A 12,029-nucleotide genomic window follows, 5' to 3' on the forward strand; every position below is an offset into this window, starting at 1 on the left:
GGACACACGGCCTCGACCACTCTTGTCATCTAACGAAAAATTTCCCTCGCGAAATTTCTCAAACAAACGCTGGCATTTTCTGGCGCTAACTGCATCTTGACCAAGAGCACTACAGATGTTTTTTGCAGCCTCGCTTGCTTTTCTTCCTAATTGGAACTCGTAAAGCATGCAGTGCCGAATATGCTCTTCATCCGCCATCTTCTTAGCCCTAGTTTTGCAACAAAAACCAAACCAAACACAAACTTTTTCAAGCAAAACTTGTTAATTGCACTTTACACGTTCTGTAGATACCACGTGTTTGAAGGTTATGTCAATACAAGTCAACGCCAAGCAAGATTTTAAACGAATGTTTAAAAACGACATTAATTATTACTAGACCCGATATATATATTGTATATATATTTTTTTTATTTTTTTTTTTACAGAGAGGAAGGGAGAGGGATAGAGTTAGAAACATCGATGAGAGAGAAACATCGATCAGCCATCTCCTGCACACCCCCCACAGGGGATGTGCCCGCAACCAAGATACATGTCCTTGACCGGAGTGGAACCTGGGACCTTACTGTCCGCAGGCCGATGCTCTATCCACTGAGCCAAACCGGTTTTGGCGGTCCCATTCTTTAATCTATGTTATAGTGCCTCTTCAAAACAGCACATCACCGTATAGTAGTGAAGTAAGATGCTTTGACGTTATCAGGAGAATAATATACAATAGTCCAAAAAATGTAACCAGCAATGTTCCAATTTATGCTTATCAACTTTTACTGCATGATCTCATAGTACAGTTTAAATGAAAAACATATCATAAATATCAAAGTCTAACCAAGTTCAAAGATGTGCTTTCTGTAAAGATGATAAAACACACATAGACCATTTCTTTTCCTGGGAGACTCTGAGAATACAAATAATATAAGACTAACATCATTGTAAACATTGGACATTTTAGCATAAATTTAAATGAGTTAGTAAAATAAAAACAAAACTATGGATCCTTACTTTTGAATTTAGTTTGACACTACCAAGGAAATTTTGAGCTGCCAATACTTTATTTTTTTTAAATATGTTTTTACTGATTTGAGAGAGAGAGGAAGGGAGAGAGAAATATTGATAGACTGCCTTCTGCACTCCCCCTACTAAGGATCGAGTCTGCAACCCGAGCATGTGCTCTGGCCTGGAATCAAACCAGCAACCTCTTGGTTCATGGGTTGATGCTCAACCACTGAGCCATACCACCAGGCAATATTTTAAGTCATCAAATAAATGTGTTCATTCATACTTCCAAAAATGATAAATGAGCATGTATCTCTTTTTTTTTAATAAGTAGTATTTTAAAAAGTATATTAATACTTTTTAATATATATTGTTTTCAGAGAGAAAGGGAGAAAAAGAGAGAAACATCAGTGATGAGAGAGAATTACTAATCAGCTGCCTCCTGCATGCCCAACTCTGGAAATAAAGCCCACAACCCAGGCATGCCCCCACTGGGAATCAAACTCAAACTTCCTGGTTCACAGGTCAATGTTCAACCACCAACCCACACTGGCCTGGCTGGACATTTCTCTCTCTTTTTAAAAAATCTTTATTGTTGAAAGAATTACATATGTTCTCCCCACCCCATTAATGCCTGTAGCCCACCCCTCCCCTCTGCCCCCGGCCTTCACCACCCTATTGTCTGTGTCCATGGGTTATGCATATATGTATACAAGAATCATCAGTCTGTTGCATGCTTCCATGTCTCTGGATCAATTTTGTCAGTTTATTTTGTTCATTAAATTCCACATGTAAGTGAGATCATATGGTATTTGTCTTTCTCTGACTGGCTTATTTCACTTAGCATAATACTCTCCAGGTCCATCTATGCTGTCTCAAAGGGTAAGAGATCCTTCTCTTTTTACTGCTGCATAGCATTCCGTGGTGTAAATGTACCACAGCTTTTTTATCTACTCATCTACTGATGGGCACGTGGCTGTTTCCAGATCTTATCTATTGTAAATTGGGCTGCTATGAACATAGAGGTGCATATATTCTTTCTGGTCAGTGTTTTGGGTAAATAAATATATATATATATATATATATATATATATATATATATATTATTGATTTTTGTACAGAGAAGAAGGGAGAGAGCTAGAAACATCGATGAGAGAGAGCCATCGATCAGCTGCCTCTTGCACACCCCCTACTGGGGATATGCCCGCAACCAAGGTACATGCCCTTGTCTGGAATCGAACCCGGGACCCTGCAGTCCCCAAGCCGACGCTCTATCCATTGAGCCAAACCGGTCTCAGCTGTTTTGGGTTTCTTAGGATATATTCCTAGAAGTGAGATCGCTGGGTCAAATGAAAGTTTCATATTTAATTTTTTGAGGAAACTCCCTACTGTTTTCCATAATGGCTGCACCACTCTGCATTCCCATCAGCAGTGTACTAGGGTTCACTTTTCTACACAATGCATCCTCGCCAGCACTTGTCATTTGTTGATTTATGTTTTTGTTTGTTTTTATGTCATAACTGATTTTAGAGAGAGGAAGGGAGATTGAAACATCAATGATCAGAATCATTGATTGGCTGCCTCTTGCATGCCCCCTACTGGGGATGGAGCCCACAACCCAAGCATGTGGCCTTGACCAGAATAGAACCCAGGACCCTTCAGTCCACAGGCAGATACTTTATCCATTGAACCAAACTGGATGGAGCTCATTTGTTGATTTGTTGATTTGTTGACGATAGCCATTCTGATACCTTATTGTTTTAATTTGTCTCTGATGATCAGTGACTTTGAGCGTTTTTTCATATGTCTCTTGGCCATCTATTGAATATATGTCCAATTATGAGTTCCTTATATATTTTGGATATTAACCCTTTATCAGATATATCATTGCCAAATATGTTCTCTAAACAATGGGCTCTCTTTTCATTTTGTTGATGGTTTCTTTTGCTGTGCAGAAGCTTTGTATTTTGATATAGTCCCATTTGTGGGTTTTTTCCTCCTTAGTTTCCTTTGACCTAGAAGATGTATCAGTAAACATATTGCTATGAGAGATGCCTGAGATTTTGCTTGGACATTTCTCTCTGTAGGACAAACAATGTACTTAATTCATAGGACCTAATTTTGCTAAAATGTCTATGTTCTTTAAAAAATACAGTCCAAAGGGCTGGCAACTCAGTATGCTGTTGTCTTTTTCAATTGGGAAAGAGAAAAAAATACAGTTCAGCCTTAGCTGCTATTTCTCAATGGTTAGAGCATCACCCTATACACCAAAGGGTTGCAGGTTCAATTCCCAGCCAAGGGCAGGTATCTGGGTAGTGGGTTCTCTCCCTGCCTCTGTAAGGGCACGTGTGGGGGAAACCAGTCAATGTGTATCTCTCACATCTATTTTTTTTCTCTATCTCTCCCTCCTTCCCTCCCTTCCACTCTTTCTGAAAAGCAATGGGGAAAAAATCCTTAGGTGAGAATTTAAAAAAAAAAAAATACAGTTGAGCCCAGCCAGTATGGTTGAGCGTTGATCCATGTACCAGGAAGTTGCTGGTTCCATTGCCGGTTGTGGGCTCAATCCCCAGCGGGGGGCGTGCAGGAGGCAGCCAATTCACGATGTTTCTCATCCATGTTTCTCTCCCTCTCCCTTCCTCTCTATCTAAAAATCAATAAAAAACATATTTTGAAAAAATACAGTTCATTTTTGTTAGGTAAGAGTATAGGTTCTTAAACCAGATTGACTAGCTAATCTCAGTTTAGCCACTTGCTAGGTCTAGGATTAAAATTTTGCCCTGATATCCCCTTTTACTCCCCCCATGTCAACAATAAAGGTAATTTAAAAAAAAAAACACATGGAGCTATATATTTACTTTGATCTCAGTTTTGACTTACAGAAATATACAAACACATATTCTTTCATATATATATATGCATATATTTCAGGATTTAGTAAAGCTGAATACCACTTTAAAATTTTTGCCCTATGAGCTGAGACTGGTTTGGCTCAATGGATAGAGCATCGGCTTGGGGACTGAAGGGTCCCAGGTTCGATTCCGGTCAAGGGCATGTACCTTGGTTGCGGGCACATCCCCAGTGGGGGGTGTGCAAGAGGCAGCTGATCGATGACTCTCTCTCATCGATGTTTCTGACTCTCTATCTCTCTCCCTTCCTCTCTGTACAAAATCAATAAAATATATATTTTTTTTAAATTTGCCCTATGAAAGAATAAGTTAACTCAAAAAAAAAAAAAAAAAAAAAAAAAAAAAAAGAAAGAAAGAAAGAAAGAATAAGTCAACTCTTACCAAAGTGCAAATAACAAAGTACCGGATTTATTTTCCCACATCAGACAGAGGAACAATTCTGGCATTTTTTCACTTAAATGAAAAAAAAAGAGTGAAAGTCTGGCAGGTGTGGCTCAGCAGTTCAGCATTGACCCATGAACCATAAGGTCACAGTTCAATTCCTGGTTAGGGCACATGCTCAGACTGCAGGCTCAGTAGGGGGCATGCAGGAGGCAGTCGATCAATGATTCTCTCCCCTCATTGATGTTTCTACATATTCCTCTCTCTTTCTCTCTCTCTAAAAATAAATAAAGCTTTTTTTTTTTAAAGGATCATTCTTTTTTTAAAAATATATTTTATTGATTTTTTTACAGAGAGGAAGGGAGAGGGAGAGAGAGAGTTAGAAACGTCAATGAGAGAGAAACATCGACCAGCTGCCTCTTGCACACCCCCTACCGGGGATGTGCCCGCAACCAATGTACATGCCCTTGCCCGGAATCGAACCTGGGACCCTTCAGTCTGCAGACCGACGCTCCACCACTGAGCCAAACCGGTTTCGGCTAAAGCTTTTTTTTAAAGAGTGAAAGATTCAGGATCCAATGACTTACCACTTGCCCTAAAGTTAATTAACAGGAATTCATAAGTTATATTTGTAATAATACAGTGAACAATCCCAATCATACCCTGACACTCAAGGTCAAATAACACACTATACTAAAGAAATTATTCCTTTATTCATCATCATACAATGAATTTAAGAAATTTAAAACTATCTGAAGACTACAAAGGTTTATTCTGTTATCACCTAGCTAGAAAAAGATGAGCAAGATAAAACACTGCTTTAGATAGACAATACTTGAAGATATATGACACCAATCTGATTTCTAATACATAAAAATGAACTTACTGTTGTGATTAGAAATTAATACCAAGATATTGTGGCTATAAATCTGAACTAAAAAATGATATTAATAATTAACAGTAGAACATTATAGTAAAATAAGAGAAAACATTTATTGAATGTGGCTATAAATCTGAACCAAAAAATTATATTTATAATTAACAGTAAAATGATATAGTAAAATAAGAGAAAACATTTCTTGACCAAAATGAAAATAGTTGTATACAAATAATTTAATATTAGTGTTTTTAAAATATAATTAATATATTTATCAGTAATCAACATGTGGTACTTTATTAAATTAATAATAGTATAATCATTAAATAATAATTCTTAGAGCAAATAATTTTGGCATCACCAAAATAAAGTTAGAAATATTTCTTCCTGCCATTTTAAGTGCAAGGATTACCAAAGATTACACTTGGAACGCTTTAACAACTAAGCTCTCTGTTTTTGTTAGCTCAAGGACCAACTCTTAATTATCCTCATGACAGTGTAGGTCAACTACAAATTTATCCTAAATAGCCCTGAGAATTTTTTTTAGAATTCCACTGTGAAATTCTTTCTCCCTGTTCTCATATCTCTGTTGACAGTTTTTCACGTCTTAACAGAAGCCCTCTTAGTGCTCTCCTCTCACAGAGTGGCAGGCAGTGACCTAACACTCAGAGAGAAGAAACCAGTTTCTTCACAATTCCAGGAAGCATACAGTGCTTCTCGAACTCTCCGCTGGGGGCAGGGGAGGGAAGTAATTCTAATATTACTGTTCCTTCCCCATCTGCTTCGGTTGGGGACATCAAATACATAAGCAGGATCAGCATCAGTTAAAACAAAGCAATCATTTTTACAAACAAAATCAACTAAGGCGAATGGCCAGGTTAAAACAATTTCCCTAAGATGTGAAATAACCCATTTACTTCAGTCAGTAAATTGTTAAAATGCACTTCTAATTATAGGTCTGGAAAACTGGAATTCTACACTAGAGAATTATAAAGTAAAAAACAGGTTAAAAATTAAATCCTTTTATACAGACACAGCTGTATAATTTTAAATGTGAGCAGAAAACATGGGACAAAGCACAACTAATGGGCTCAACATGGGGATATTTTATCGTAGTTCCCTTCAAGGAAAGAAATATCTGTGAAAACTGATGTAACCTACCACTATGCCACACATTTGAGTCCATAAAGATGAGGAACTAACTTACATTTTCTAACAGTGCTGGAGAAACTAGGAATATATTTATGAAACCAGAAACATCCTCTTTCACTTTAATGAAACACATTCCAAAAGTCTTGTGATACATTTCCTGCCATACTATCTCAACAAGTAAGTTATATCACATTAAATCAACCTGAAGACAAATTTATAAGTTAAAAACGGGATGGCTGGGACGGTTAAATTGAAATGAATAGGCCTGACTGTTGTCTGCCTCCCTGCTCCCAGTTCCCATCTTAATTTATGTCCTAAGAAAGATCACTATTTAAAAATACCTCTCTGTGAAAGATCAATAAAATATACAAATTTAAAAAAAACTCTGTGAAACCTTTAAATGCTCTACTGCCCTTTAATAAAGATGAATAAAGGAAATTTTGAGGCAAAACTCCCAAATATTATTCTCATCATGTCAGACAAATCTCTTCTCAAAATTTGTTTTAACTACTGGCAAATGAAGATTATTTTCACTCACTGGGATGTCAAAAGTATTGATTAAAGATTTCCAAGTGTGTGTAGACTGACAAACTTTAATTATAATAAGAGTTTATAAAAAGGAATCTATTGCCTTAGAGCCCTTAGAAAAATAAAGGTTGTAGTGTATTAGTTGAAGTTATTTTTGCTCACTCTCTTGCTCTCATTTTCAAACACATTTTACTGCTTTTGCATGTACTTTTAAAAGAAAAACAAACTTCTGCATCACAGACCAGAGATGTTTACTTATCCTCTGGAGGGATTATTGTTTAAGCTAACCCTACCAAGAGTCCATGAATCTAGCCCTTTTTAAGACTATGGTTGGAAAATAATAGATTCTATCAGGTTAAGACCAGTAGAGAAATCAGGTTGAAGGAGAAAAGGAAATGCAGAAATTCCTTGTGGAAAACCTGGGGCAGCTTCTGACTTTAGACAATGCTGTTATTCATTTCCAGCAATTTGGAAAAGGATTCCAAATTATATTTTAGACACAACACTCAATCAAAATTAAGGTACCTATAGCAAGCTTCACTTTTTTTCTTTTAGATTTGTGTTTACGTCAGAAATAAATATCATACTACATTAACACTATTTTTGACATTACATATATTTTTTTCTATATATAAACTTTTTATGGATTAAATGTTTAATGTCAGCAAGCGCAGAGAATCTCACCAATACAGAAGGAAAAAAAAAAACAGTGGATATATTATGAGGTGATGGAATTATGGGTGATTTTTATTTGCTTTCATTTTTCAGTTACAGTTGACATTCTACTCCACCATCTTGACCAGAAGTGTATAAACTTTTTTATTGGCTGCAGGGTAGTTGTATATGGTTGTAAGTTTACCTTGTATTATTTTTTTCTTTTAACCAGTAAAATCTTCGAAGATGTGGCTGTGTTAGAAATTGGGATGTTAACATACAGTGTGTTGTTGGATGTCCTGCATCTTTCTAGCCCCCAAGCTGTGCTCACATTATTTTTTCTACCTGGCCTGCCCTCCACTACAAAGCTAAATTCTATACATTCTTCAAGGCCTAGTTTCAATGCTCCCTTCCCTGAACTATCATAACACTTTCTGTTTCTAAAATATGTTACTTAAATTAAAAGGATATATTAGTCTTTCCTACTACACTGTGAGACTCTCCAGTATAAAAAAAATTAACCCTCTCATGTCATGGCTGTAGATATAAGAAAGTTTAAGAGATTAAAAAATAACATCTTAACTAATGTCATCCCAATACTTAATTAAAACTACCTTTTTTTAATCTCAGTTCAAAATATCCTTAAAAAGGATTAGAAAAGCAGCCTAGTTATCCAATCACTGAGACTGCTAGAATCCAGACTCTTCATAACTAAAACTACTTGAGTGCAAACTCTCAGGCCAGCGACTCTGACCTACTTCTTGTTTGTACACCCTATCCCACCCCCACACCTCAATATCACCTAACTCAATGTTCTACACACACTCTGAATACAAAGCATGAATACATATTATGGTGGATGAAGAAGCTGTAATTAAAACAAAGATGAAATGCTGAAAAAAATATTGACCGGTGAACCCCAATAAGCATCGGTGAACCCCGATAAGTATCATAGGTGATTAAGATAACGACCCCTTCTACAACAAAAAAGTGACAAAGATCAAGATAAGACAGTGTGCGACAAGGGTGACGAGTAACTTTCCTGGGAAGGGGACAGAATGAACAAAATGCAATGGAAACAAAAGTGCTCCCTCCGTCTAGCTTATGCTCCCAGAGACACAAGAAGCGAAGCAATTGTTCTATTATTTCATCGATGATGACATGATCAGTCTATGCGACTTCCAATATCGGGCAAAGACCTTCCAAATTAATTGGGTAATAAAACAGGCCACGGATGATCAGGACACTACCCCGCTAGAGTCCAAGAAACTGACACAGGTCAGGACCCAATCTCCCCATCTCACTCCCCCTGGAAAGGGAAGTACAACAAGCTTGTGGTAAACACTGGAGTTGTGAAGAAGTGAGTTTGGAGATTAAAACGACCTTCTAGCCACACTCAGCAGCACAGACTGACAGCAGAGAGCACCCCTCCGGTAGAAGGGGACGACGAGAAGCCTATCGAAGACTTACCTGGTTTTTGTCCTGCGGTAAAACCTCGGAGCTACGCAGCCCGTGACAGCAACAAATCCGCGCGCGGAGGCTCCGGGCTCACGCGGCGGGAGAAGGCATAGTGGCTGCGGCCCCGGCGGCGGGGGCGGCAACTCCTGCCTCTGTAGCTTCCCCTCCTCCGCCCGCTGCTACCTGCCCGGCGCCTCCACCTCCCCGGCCTCCTCCCCCCACTTCCGGGTGCTCCCAGGCCGGAAGCGGGGCGGGCCGGGCGGGAGACGGACACGTCATGTGAGAGGGAGCACAAGGGCTGAAGTCAAGCTTTCTGGGCTCCTGCTGCCCCCTGGCTGACGAGCGGCCTGGGAAGTTGTTCCGGCGCTGCAGAGCGCCTCCTTCTTCCTTCAACAAACGCTAAACAGAACAGAAACCCAACCAAACGCCTGTCAGCAGTAGTTTCCTAATCTCCAGCCAAGAAGTAATAGAGCTCCTTGTACTAGTAAATGATCTTTCCAATAGGTGCCTTTCCGAGCATGAAATCAACACACACGTGGATTGTGGAGCCCAGTGGTCGGCAAACTCATTAGTCAACCAAGCCATATATCAACAGTACAACGTTTTAAATTTCTTTTGAGAGCCAAGTTTTTTTAAACGTAAACTTCTTCTCACACCACTTCAAAATAGACTTGCCCAGGCCGTGGTATTTTGTGGAAGAGCCACACTCAGGGGGCAAAAGAGCCTCATGTGGCTTGAGAGCTGCAGTTTGCTGACCACGGGTGTAGCCCAACTCCAGATGTAAATGATAGAACCATAAACTTGCTCTGATCTCTCCACTGAAAAATGATTGTCAACATTTTTTAATTCATAAGTGTTATATATATACTTCTCTTTTTTACATTTTTTAAATTTTTTTTATTAATTATCTGTGTACATATACCATTGCGCCCCCCCATACATGCCCTCCCTCCCCATATGTACTTTTCTTATTCGTGCATTTAAATTCATAATCTTTATGTGTGTGTTGGAGTTAGGACAGAGATCTCACCTCAAACTGCCTTCACATGATCATTCCAATCTCTGAATCACTTCCACATTCTTTAATTTGTCCAGCATTTCAAAACCTAGAGCCGCCCTCCTCCCCTTCCATCCCCCCATGGCTCAGTGGTTGAGCCTTGACCTGTGAACCAGGAGGTCAAGTTGGATTCCTGGTCAGGGAACATGCCCTGGCTGTGGGCGCGGTCCCCAGTGTGCAGCATGCAGGAGGCAGTGGATCAATGCTTCTCTCTCATCATTGATGTTTCTATCTCTCTCCCTCTCTCCCTTACTCTCTGAATTCAATATATATATTTAGAAAAAATAAATAAATAAAAACTTAGAGGATTCCAAGGATGTAAAAATATTACAGTATATACACGTAAGTTTTACATAGAAATGAGATGCATAAAATGTAGCAATACAATGCAAGTAAGTGGTACAGAATCATTTGAGAAAAAAATAATTTTTATTCCTGTTTTCCAATTTGACTTTTTAAAAATTAGCAGCAAAATCCTAGGATTTTTTAAACTATGAGCATTAACAGTAAGAGGGTGAGGCTCCATCTCAAATAGAGATATGGACTTTTGATATTTCGTTTCATGAAATATATCATAATATGTAAAGGGGAAACTAATCACAGGATTACTTATATTTTCCACTGGAACCATTTGAAACCAGTTCCCATAAAAAGAGTATCAAGGTGAGACTAGTTTGGCTCAGTGGACAGAGAGTCGGCCTGTGGACTGAAAGGTCCCAGGTTCGATTTCGGTCAAGGGCATGTACATTGATTGCAGGCACATCCCCAATGGGGGGTGTGCAGGAGGCAGCTGATCGATGATTCTCTCTCATTGATGTTTATAACTCTCTATCCCTCTCTCTCTTCCTCTCTGTAAAAAATCAATAAAGAATATTTTTTTAAAGAGAATATCAAGTCTGATAATGTTGCAGAACTCAAAATAGTACATAAACTATAAATATTAAACACATTAATTAATATTTGTAAAAAGGCTTATAATAGTGTCTGACACACAATTAACATATATAAATATTAAATAAAATATTTTCCATCCTACCTGTTGTCAAATTCCTAGTAAGTCTTGACAGATAACCTGTAAAGATGCCCACAGATCTAAATTATAGGCCTGCAACTGAGTATTTCAGAAGGAATTATTCCTTCCCCCTTAACACTAATCCACATAAATAAAAAATTAGCTTCAGAACTCCCTACCTTTGGACACAGGAAGTTGTACTCGCCAATGTGCATAGCCTAACTATTAAGATACATATTCAGCCCCAATTTTTAAATCTTAAAACTACATCACATGAAATTAAGATGGCTTTTAAAAGGGCTTCCATTTATTAGCACACTAGTTTTTAACTACAATATTAAACTTCAAAGAAGTTTGCTCAAAGGCAGAACACCAGGTTTACCTTCTGATAATCTTTATCAGAAGACTAAAATCTACTAGCTCTCTAGTTTTTATGTCAAGTTTATCATTATAGCCCTAGCTGGCTTGGCTCAATGGATAGAGCTTCAGCCTGCAGAGTGAAGGGTCCCAGGTTTGATTCTGGTCAAGGGATCATGCCTGGGTTTTGGGCTCGATTCCCAGGAGTGGGTGTTCAGGAGGCAGCTGATCAATGATTCTCTCTCATTATTAATGTTTCTATATCTCTCTCCTCCCTTCCTCTCTGAAATCAATAAAGATATATATATATATATTTTTTTTTTTAAGTTTATCATTATAAACTGCAAGATCCTCTACCATGCACATCCTCAGCCACCAAGACATTCACTCATTCTAGCCATCTTATGATCATTACTCTGAATTCTTGCTCTGGTAGGTTGCTTGCCTCTAACTCGTTTACTTCCTTTTCTGGTGATGCCTGCTTTTCTTTCATTTGTGGGCTGTTTTTTTTGTTTTGTTTTTTTGTCTTCCCAGGTTGTCTCTTTTCAGGATGTCTCGTTATGTAGATCTCTCCTTTCTGTGGAATCCACGTGTCCACACCGGTCGGGGCCCCATAGCTGCTCAGTGGTCTCCACAGTTGTGGTTTTTTCAGGTCTC

General features: G+C 38.4%; 1 protein-coding gene across 1 annotated transcript in view; it reads right to left on the bottom strand.

Moving 5' to 3' along the window:
- ATP7A (ATPase copper transporting alpha) overlaps positions 1–9,166 on the bottom strand; it is a 138,059-nt gene extending 128,893 nt beyond the window's left edge. The window contains exon 1 of the mRNA XM_036439860.2: positions 8,959–9,166. The gene's annotated coding sequence lies outside the window, so the exon portion shown is untranslated. The remainder of the gene's footprint in view (positions 1–8,958) is intronic.
- Between the last annotated feature and the right edge of the window lie 2,863 nt (positions 9,167–12,029).

This window comes from Pipistrellus kuhlii, unplaced genomic scaffold (assembly GCF_014108245.1).
Source record: "Pipistrellus kuhlii isolate mPipKuh1 unplaced genomic scaffold, mPipKuh1.p scaffold_m20_p_16, whole genome shotgun sequence".
NCBI lineage: Eukaryota > Metazoa > Chordata > Mammalia > Chiroptera > Vespertilionidae > Pipistrellus > Pipistrellus kuhlii.